The following is an 11,399-nucleotide window of genomic DNA, read 5'->3' as shown; positions in this document are numbered from 1 at the left end:
TTATTAAAATATCAATATGTTTTGATTACATTAGCTTATTTTATTATTAATAATAAATACTTTGCAAGGAAAGTCCAATTCTGTTTTAATTAGTCTTAATTAGGTACTAGTAAAATTGAAAATATCAGTGACATCCAAAACTTGGCTTATATGCATATGAATGCATATTTTCTTTGACAGTTACATAGTACCCTATTTAATTGGATTAAAAACAACAAATAACTATAGTTCTACAACCCAGCCCAAGTTGACTCAAACTGAATTAATTCATCAATTGATCCTATTTAATTATATTAAAAACAACATGTGTAAGATTTTGAGAATATCTCATGTATTCCTCTAGTACACCAACATGCACGTCTTATTAATGATTTACATGCATTAAGGTCATTCTCTCTTCTCTTCAAAGTATCATATTTCAATTATACAATATAATACAAACATTTTAGACTTTATAATCCTTAGTCAGGATATGATAAGAGACAAATGAATTTTTATAATTTACTTCAATTTCAGGTAAGACTAATAAATCATTTATTAAGTACTACATGTACTTGGGCTAATAAATTAAACTAAGACACTCAGTGACACTTAGACAATCTGACAAAATATAAAATCTATCGCCAATATATAAGTCTAAATTCATAAATACTATCACACAAAATACATTTCATCAATAACACACATTCATATTAAATTAGTTATCTCTTTATATTATAAATATGGTACATAAAGTGTCAGATAGTGGTACATAAAGTTTCGGTATATAAACGGACTGGTACGTAATGTGTGACATTCAACATTTTAAAAATCAGTTAACAATATATGGACTTCATTGTTTTGCATATACGCAATCAAAGCATATTTATTAAAAATTAAAACACACTGTTCATGGCTGTATCTTTTTATTTATACATGCATAAACTATTCTGGTTATAATACATTTTTAAAATTATATATAAACAAGAGCACCACATTATGGGTGCCAAGCTAGGCTGCGATGCAGTTTTGAATAAATGAAATTTATTAAAAGAATTTTTTAGAGGTTAGTGACCTTGACCTTTGACCGAGTGACCCCAAAATGGGTGTGGTGTGTAGAAATCATCACGGTGCATATACATGTGAGGTTTCAATGTTATAGGTGGAAGCACTTGATTTTAGAGCCGATGTAAAGGTTTTAGCACGACGCGGACATCTGACGACGAGCTATGACAATACCTAGGGTTTTCCCCGAAAACAGCCGAGCTAAAATTGAGCGCCATTAGTCCAAATTTTTGACGCTCTTTAATATTAAGCTACTTTTTATATGGGTAATATTTGGAGCAAAGAATTTAGCCCATATAAAAAGTATCTCTAAATTCTTAGCGCGTCTTATAAGTAAGACTAGAGCGCCATATAAATTAAATGGAAAACATACGACTTTATGTCAAGAAAAATAAAGCTGTAAAAATCTCACCTGCTCGTCTTTGATGTTGCAATTAGCACATTCAGCATTTTCAGTATCTACTAAATAAATATATGAAAGTGCCAAATGTCCAAGATACCATGACTTCCTCTTCAAAATGTTAGATCCTTTGAACTCCATTAATTTTATCCCTGATTAATCCTTTCACACATGAGGCCTACATGTAAGATTCCTTGTAATGTTCACAGCGTTTATTTTAAATCGTTTACGTCCTCAAATTTCAGCAGGTATTTAATTATAAATATTTATTAATGATTTTGATTTATTTACTATTTCGAAGATACAGTCTTGCAACGTGTTTAGTTAGTCTAAGTTACGTGTTAGGTGATTCTTACAAACAATAGACTGACATGAAAAGTGGCTCCTTTTGAAGCACAAACTGCATCCATGTATATATTTCAGCTGGCCCGGTTTGATGGGGCCTGTTTTTGATAATAATTAATTACCATTTTTCACTTCCGCGTTTATTATGTTTACCAACGCCATGATGGAAAAAAGTCCGTTTCCCACAATGCTTAGCGCGCATTCACACAGGTCAGTAAGACCGGTGTGACACAATGGTCACCTCTATGCTAAGACGCATCACATTCCCCTGGTTTGGGGATTTATGCTTCCGCCAAAGTAGTTCTGCGTAGGAATTAAAATGTTAATAATGAAATAAAATAGTTTTTTTATCATATGTTTAAAATGGAATGTTGTTACAAAAAATGTTATAATATTATGTTTAAATGTGATTTTGAATCTTTATTAAGACGGATAGCAATTATCAGTAGCATGATTTATCTGACCTTCTTTCGCTTTCACTTTTCATTCGTAAAAGAAGTGCTACCCACAATTTATTTCGCGTTAGTACACAGGTCAGTTAGACCGGTGTGTACACAATGCTCCCAAAAAGACGGTGATTTGTGTCGCAAATGAAGGAGGCAAGGCGGTTGGGTACATGGGCGTACCTGATCTACGATACGCTTTACAATAACAAAACTCCGGTGCGAACGTAGGAGCATGGCGGTCGTGAACTAAAAATCCTGTAGTGGAGAATTTAACCGACTCACTGATAATCCATGTCATAATTTTGTAAATATTTTGAGCACTCAATATATATATTATATAATTATATATATATAATTTCCGTGATCAATGAACGAATAGTTTGATATCAATCTTAGTAAAAATTTGCCTTTTAACGTGTTTTAGAAAATGTTTCAATACAAATAATTTGTGTTTCACTGAATGATGCTGTTGCTTTTTGTCTGTAAAATATATAACATATTGGTACGAAACTGTGTGTAAAATCTTAATCGGATTCTATTTCATCCAACAATTATTAGTTGATAGATGCTTCCAAGTAATATGCCCTATATCCAAACGTAGACTGATACAACAACTTCCTTTTGAACCAATATAAATTATTAATTATGATGGTAGAATTATTTTTCAGCTCTGTAAAGCAAATGGCCTTTTAAAAGCAAACGGCAGATTGGGGACTAACAATAAGGTTTGTAAATGCTCCTTGTGCTAAAGTAGGAGTTATCGTCGTTGACTATCTTCTACTAGAATACAAGACGTTAAATTTAATTCAGAATTTGTATGGAAAGGAGGTCAATCAATGCACATATTATGCATGCCTTTCGCATCGTCATTATGTGTATTTCAGAAGTAGGCGTATGTTCGATGATTTACTCATTAACCGGGATAAACTCGCGCTTTTGCGCATGCTCGGTGTAAGTAATTTCCATAACAACGGTTCATTGACATATCACATAATTTAAATGATAATGGCAATATTAATGTTAAATAAACTCATATTCGTACACACTAGTTTTCATCCATTCAACAACTCATAAAATATACCAACTCATTTACCATTTAAATCATTTTAAATTACATCTAAATGTTGTCAGTTACTCTGTTTTAAGCATAAAACATCAATAAAGTGATTTTTTTGTTGAAGAATATATGATATACTGTTAAACAGAAAAAGATTGAAATTAAAAAAAATGGATGCACTTGAAGTTACATTTTAGAAGGTCATTTAAAACACGCAAACTGTCCTATCCACCAGTTCTCTATAATAAACTTCTATTTAGCTTACACATGAAATGGCATGTTGTGATAGATTGAATTCATGAGTGCACTGATTCTCTTGTAACAACAATTGTCATATGTTCACTTGTTAGATCAATTTTATTGTCAAGAGTGCAAAGAAATATTAAAATCATTGGAAAGATATATACACATAGATATTATGAACATTACAATTTTGATATTCCAGATGACATAATGTAACATATGTTCTCCATTAAATGAAAAAACTTTGTATATAATTGGGTTTAGTGCGACAGTCAAAAATACCATACTTGATGTACGGAACATGCGCAGCGAGTGACCATCATTTTGTTCAAAAGTTAATAGACTTTACCATGTTAAAAAGTTTTTTTTAATAACAACATGAAGTCTATGTTTCGTTTTGCATTTGTATTAGCAGTAACCAATAGAAGCCTTTCGCCGTCAAATACCCAAACACGAGGATATTACATGAACACTTCTATAGATACACATCACTATTTATGACATCTGTGTTAGAAATGAAATGAAATGAAACGAAAATAAAACTAGATTTTGAGAATGATAAAACCTCGCTTTTACAAAATAGACTGCTGCTCGAAACTCACCTATTAAATAACCAAACCGCTTCACTTAATAGCATTGCCTGTTGAAGAAGTCATTCAGGAATTCACTGAATTATTTTTAACTACCTTATCGGTAAAACCCCTTTTCGGTCAGCTGATACACAGTGCGAAATCGCCCAAAACAAAACTAAGAAAAATAACATGTGGTCCAATAAAGAAAATTGAAGACAACACGTTTAAGAGTCTGGGCAAATGTAAGTGCGGGGATAAAACGATAGTAAAATAAGCAAACTTAAGTATATGCTAAGTTAAATAACACATTAAGAAAAGCTTGCATGACATTAAAGAAAATGGAAATTCAAAATTTACAATCTCGCTACAACAAATCCGCGCAACTTCTGGATATCAACACGATAGTGTACACTAAAAATGTTTACCACCAATCATCTTAAAACGCAATTAAAAGAAAAATTACATCTGTGGTAAAGATAAAGACAGCACAAAAACGCGAATTTGCACGTGTAGTTTCGTTGACCAGGTCATTGAGTGTATTTATCTTGCTATATTCGAAAGATAGTTCATGGACTGGACTTTATTAGTAAAAATTGAAAAAGTACAACTAATCGACGGAAGATCCCTTCCTGTTGATTACACGCGGATCTTCAATCAAATCCTACACATGATTAAGGATTCAACTGACGACACATGGTAACTAAAAAGACGTGTTATACTATAAAAATTTCTCTGATACCACACTTTGCTGTCGCATATCCTACATGTTGTAATTGAAATGCGTGATATAAAATAACTCCTTCTTACGCAGTCTGGTTGAAAACCCTAAGCAGCTCAAACTCCGGCTAAAAGGAAAACAAGGTCGCCGTGGCGTAGTTGATATGGTTTCCGCCTAGCGACCGGGAGGTTACGGGTTCGATCCCCACTTGGGGAGCGTTCTTTAGATCTTTCCCATTGACACCAAGTACTGGTTCTCGGCCCGGGAAATAGACTCGAAAGCGTGTCAAATAAGCCTTTCTATGGAATCGAGCTAAAATAAATAGGTTTAAACTAACCTCCGCCTATGTGTTATTTAACAATAAAATATGAAAACACGTTAAACGTTTATTTCTTAAACAAACAACCGTCACATGTGACTATTAGTACACACAAGTAATTATTTACAGTTCACACAGGCATCCGTACAGTTCACACAGGCATCCGTACAGTTCACACAGGCATCCGTACAGTTCACGCAGGCATCCGTACAGTTCACACAGGCATCCTTACAGTTCACACAGACATTCGTACAGTTCACACAGACATCCGTACAGTTCACACAGACATCCGTACAGTTCACACAGGCATCCGTACAGTTCACACAGGCATCCGTACAGTTCACACAGGCATCCGTACAGTTCACACAGGCATCCGTACAGTTCACACAGGCATCCGTACAGTTCACACAGGCATCCGTACAATTCACACAGACATCCGTACAGTTCACACAGGCATCCGTACAGTTCACACAGGCATCCGTACAGTTCACACAGACATCCGTACAGTTCACACAGGCATCCGTACAGTTCAATAGGATTCGAGCTATCAATGCAAATTATACAAAGCGGAATAAAAAAGCATTTACAAAAATACGCATGTACAATATTTTGCAAAGCCAGCTAGATATTATTGCGCCGAGCCGCGGTAATATGATGCTGTAATGTTTAATAGGTCTGTCGTTTGATTGTCGAACGACTAAGGCTCACTGTTGCTTTTCCGTTAACTTTCAGCATCTACAAATAAAGCACGTACTTATTACATTACATACGTTATAATAGCATAAAGCATAAAAAATACTAAACTTAAAGCGTTTAAGCTTATTTATCCGTTTTTTGCTAACACTTAATTATTAGGCCTATATGAAAGTTAAGCATGAGTTTTAAGTATAAACAATGTGGTTTGCTTTTTAAAAACACAAACAGAAAAACAGTAAGTATAAAATGTTTTAAGCACAAAACACGCGTGATTGAGTAATTGTCTCAAATTGACACATCAGTACGAGACAGCTTGAAAATGACATCCATTTAATGCCCACACACTCAGGTGGTGCTATTAAGTGCTCACTTGTTTAGGTCGTAACACGTAATATTAATCATTTATACGCACACTTGCTCATCAATACGCATTATTTCTTGAACACTATTCCGTTAAAAGGTAACATTTTTAAACGAACAACATGTTCACAAAACGCAGTTAGGTGTAAATGCCTCCTTTCCCCGATAAGCATGATTCGAACAACTGTCGGAGTGGGCTACTATAAAACTTAACAAGCCAAATAACAAGCCTCTTGACACTGCTGAGTCTGAAAATTGGGAGATGCATTCGCCATTGTCTTTCCGTCCTTCGGTCTTATTGTAAGTCATTCCGTCAGCTCCGTTTTTGTGTAACACCTAACTAACTGTGTTCAAGAGGACAGTCATTTTGTAAGCGTGCACACTTCTATATTTTTGTTCAGCTTTTTTCAACATCCCTTTTAAGTAAGTTCAAGGCAAACAATAAAGAAACAGCTATGTAAACTTATTAACTAAACTGTGAACTTGCAAACTTACACAATTTGTTCAGGTTATTTTCAAAATAAATTGAGTTTTCAGACAAACGCGAAATGTGGAGGTATCCACATTTTTCAAAGACATTTCTAATATACGGAATTCAATCAATTTCTCTCGAAATACATCACGCAATGGCGACATAAACAAAACATAATGTAAATATCAGACTCGTTTTATACTGCTGTAGATAATTGAGATGTATCATTAAGCTTCAAGTACCAAATCTTTGAACCGCTACCCGTTTCGAGAATGTTAGCGTGAGATGCGTTAAATGGTTTGCGTTGAGACCAGAACGCCTCTCATCAAATTGCAAGGACTTGGACGTTATACGGTATACAGCATACAGTTTCGTCTGGACTTTGTCGCCTTGCCTAAATATGTATGTGTTTATGTCCTTCGTGATAGTAAAATTTTCGTCGTCGGAAATTAACAACAATTGACCAAATACATTGTCGAAATAAATGTATTTTTTTGTGTCCGATTTAAAGAGAAGTTGTCTATTTTAGACGTGTTCATGTATGTAACCTTAACAAGAAACGTCTCGAAAACAGAGTCAATTAAATGCTTCATTTAAGTTTTCAGTCGAGAGATGAATTTTCAAACGTAACACTTGCACGGCCTTTATTCTCCCTTTTAGATTTCGTTACCACGCTGTATGGATAGTCATCAGTCATACTTCTTGCAGAATTATGTTGAGTGCTGTTTGATAGATGTTTAAAGACATGAAAAGACGAAAGAATAGTTGCCATAACTTTCATAAGAAAAAATAATAGCTATTAAGTTTAAATATGCTCAGTACTGAAAGGATTTCAGCTCAATAATTACTCTTCTGAACAATTCAATACAGTATTGTGGCATACTTACGAATCAAATTTCGCGCGTAGACCTAAATCAACATAATAATAAGTATTAATTATGGCCATCTGTTGGTTAACACGCATACATTTTACGTATCAACAATATTTGAAACTAAACGCCAAAATAAAGTATCGCACATTGCAGATCGAATTAATTGTGAATAAACCGTTTACAAAATGTTTGTTCAATCAAAATAGAAATATCTTACCGTTAACTGTCTTCTTGTTCACTTTGCTATAAATTGGAACTTGCGCCGCAGATTTTGCTGCTGAAACTTCTCTGTAAGTACAGCAAATCTTATAAGCACATGGTCTCCTTACAAATACTGTGTTTTTATTGGTAACTTATTGCTCATGCATGCGGCTGCACCAAGTGAAAAAGAACTATACACCGGAAGTTTAATCTGACTGTTGATCACGCGCCCCTTTGCATCTCGGAAAAAGAAAATGTCTTACAAACGAGACAAGGACTTTCCATTATTTTGTGTGTGTGTGTGTGTGCGATGCACAAACAAGTATGGACATTTATTAACATTTTCAAGTGGCTTTGCGATATTTATGTTATGATTATCATACATGATGTATTATTTAACAAAAACGCGAAAACATAATGGCCGATGGGGACAAATGAATTCAATTTCACTGCAATATCAACGACAGCGTGTATTGTTCCGCTAACCCATATGTGGTGAATTTAATATTTTATAACGCATGTAATCTTTCAGGTACTTATAGCATCAAACATGTAAGATAAACACTCATAATCTCTTGAAAACTACAGATATTTGATTTAAAATTTGAATCTTGACTTCTATGTTCTTCTACTTTTTTATACACCAGATAATAGAATATAGCATAAACAAAAGTTATCCTAGATATAAACGCAATACGTTAAAGTGCCCAACTACCTTCAGTGCATTTATTTTCCCATATTTCTATCTAGACCGTCCATGTGTAATATGTGTAGTACATGTATATCATCCTGATGTATATTATGAGTTACTTCGTGATTGTTCGTTTATTTGTAAAATGGTAGAGCTAGTTAACAGCAAATGAATTGAATGACACTTAATTGTGATCACCTGTGGTTAGTTGAATAGGCGGCACCCAAGAGGAGCTAGCTTCTTCAGTCAGGTTCTGTGTCGGATAAGGTGGGTTTCCTGTGTTAGCAGTGGATTCCAAAATGCCTTGCTTGTTTATCGCTTGACACAGTTGGGTATTTTCAGCGTATCTATTTGCAAAACGTGATCGATTGCCATGCTTTAAAGGTTGAACAGCTTTGTTCACACTTGTAGAGTGTTGATTGTCCATGTTCACAGACGAATATAGTGGATTTTAATGATTGACGTGATCTGTCTTATTATGCTTGGGGTTGGGTTTGTACTTTTTAACGGTTGTATACACCGGATCCTCATTATTTACGGTTGTATACAGTGTGTCATCTTCCGACGTTTTACGGGATTCTGGTTTCTTCTCGCTGACGGCTAAATAGGTAGGATCATCAATGGTAGCACAGCATCCTGAAAGATATATTATCGTCTATTTTAAAATGCACTCGTTGAATTTATTGCAAACATATATGCATATGTGCCACACAACGGTGACGTTTTTCTTACTGCAAAACGTGAGTATCCCAATATAATTTGTAAATCGATAGAACAAACATACTATACAAGTATGGTCACTTACCTATGCTCATTAGAGCCGCAAGCACCTTCTACTGCAATGAGAAGGTGTATACTATAATTCAAGATGAGAAATTTGCAGATCCCTTGTATTTAGTCCGTAAAATATATGTAGGACATACAAGCATCAGATTATGTAATTTTAACGATTTCAGAATCCATCAGCATCAAGTACACTATTCATATTGTAATAATGCAACTCTGGACGAAACCGAAGTATAAGGTTTAAACATACTTTACTAAACGTATTATTTTATTATACATATATATATACACATAGGATTAATTAAACCCCATGCATGGCCGAGATGAACACATATCTAGTTAAAACCCGTTAATCTATCTAAATGCGTTTTTTATGCTTATTATATTATTTAAGCAGCGTACGTGGGCGTGTTGTTTCCTTGGCAAAGCTGTACAACGGATCTTCCTGTGTACCCAATGTTTGTGTTGTGTCAGCAGATGCGCTATAAGTGGACACTACCAATCAAACTTCTGCGAACGTGTTATAATGTGCACTATCCGGTGAACGAAAATGACTCAAACACGTCATTGTTCTTTTATATCAATACACATATTTCTTGATTTATTAGAATAAAAATAAACTGTGTGTCTGTATATATACTGCAAACTGGACCGAGTGCTGTTGTAATGATAATATTTAGACGACATTGCTCACAAGTTATAAACTAATAAAATACTTAACCTTGTTGACTGCATACTGTGTTCTGAAATATAAATTTTCACGGATTATCTTTTTACAATTCCATATTGTGATAGTACATATCGTTAATTGATAGGATCATAAATATGCAATTGTAACATTATATGTGTATGCAAAATGGATAATATACATTACTTTAGCTACTGTTAATTTATTATGCGATTTTAGTTTTTCGAGGTATTTTTAATAGTAATAGAATTGTACTAAACCTGTACACGAATAACTGATGTTGACATTTGGTCCTGCAGGGGAATCAGCGTAAGTAACATTATGAAAGTCGGAAGTCTCATGTCCGTGTTCCATGTTAACGCTGCATTGGTTGACACTTGCAGCAGCTGCATCAATGTCTTGAACTGAGAAGCGTGTTAAAAATGAATGTACGCTCATCATTAAAGCCTTCAGTATTGAAATGCACTTATTGACAAACCCATTCTCAGACTTGAGGAAGATAAGTAAACAAAGGCCAATGCGAGAAACTTTCATATTAATGTATACACGCTACACTAAAACAGTACAATACTTCACTCCAATGGACATCATCGCAGTATAGGCATTGTATTGTTAAACGTCTACATATTTTAACTTAATTGTAAAAGAAATATTTAGGATATAACACTAGGACGTTTTTCAAATTGTTTATTTCAGGGTTCGAAAAAAGAACTTGACCATTTTAAGATGTAATATAGGGTAATATTTCACAAATCTTTGTACACAATCTAAGATGATAACATATTAAGTATTGTATTGATGTAATACTTTCAAGTACTACGTTAATACGCTTCTACAGTTGAACGTTTCAGCGAATCCATTTAAATCCGCTTGATCTGTGTAACACACGCTCGTGTTTATAAATCGCTTAAATAAATTATTTTGATTGAAACCTGAATAACGAAATACATTCGTTGTTTATATGCTAAAGGAAAAGAAACAAAACACCAATGGTACTTAAGAAAAAAAGTTCAATGCGAGATGGTTAATGCCAGGTTTGTCACAACTCAAACTACTCGCTGGACATTACAATTTAAGAAATATTGAGTATAATTTAGTTTTAAGTCTAATTAATGAATTAATGCTGGCACTGATCCTCAGTATCTGGGTTGACAGTTAACGTAGGGTAAAACTTTGAATGTTGACACCTTCTTTAAAATTAACGTTTTTTTCTGCGGTTAGACGATTTCAAGATTTTTTTAACATTTTCAAAGACCGGCTTTTACTTGAAACCTTCTTAATAATTTCCTGTTTATTGTTTAACGTGGGAAATCATTGTTCATGTGAAACTTGTGAAAACAGTAGATTGACACCGTGAGAACATAATTCGGTATACGTATTGTAGTTATACAATTTTAATTATATCTCGATACTACAATATTCCTCTTACATTTATACACACAAAAGAGTAAACATATATCACACACCTATGACATTAAATTATGATGTT

General features: G+C 34.0%; 1 long non-coding RNA gene across 1 annotated transcript; it reads right to left on the bottom strand.

The window, feature by feature from the left end:
• Nucleotides 1–5,291: 5,291 nt before the first annotated feature.
• On the bottom strand, nt 5,292–8,972 carry LOC127830942 (uncharacterized). Its single transcript, XR_008026334.1, has 4 exons — nt 8,635–8,972; nt 7,762–7,832; nt 7,560–7,581; nt 5,292–5,879 (listed from the first exon to the last, which is right to left on the bottom strand). It is a non-coding gene; the product is annotated as an uncharacterized LOC127830942 (long non-coding RNA).
• Nucleotides 8,973–11,399: the final 2,427 nt, after the last annotated feature.

This window comes from Dreissena polymorpha, chromosome 5 (genome assembly GCF_020536995.1).
Source record: "Dreissena polymorpha isolate Duluth1 chromosome 5, UMN_Dpol_1.0, whole genome shotgun sequence".
In the NCBI taxonomy this organism is placed as follows: Eukaryota; Metazoa; Mollusca; class Bivalvia; order Myida; family Dreissenidae; genus Dreissena; species Dreissena polymorpha.
This window is presented reverse-complemented; position numbering and strand designations above follow the sequence as displayed.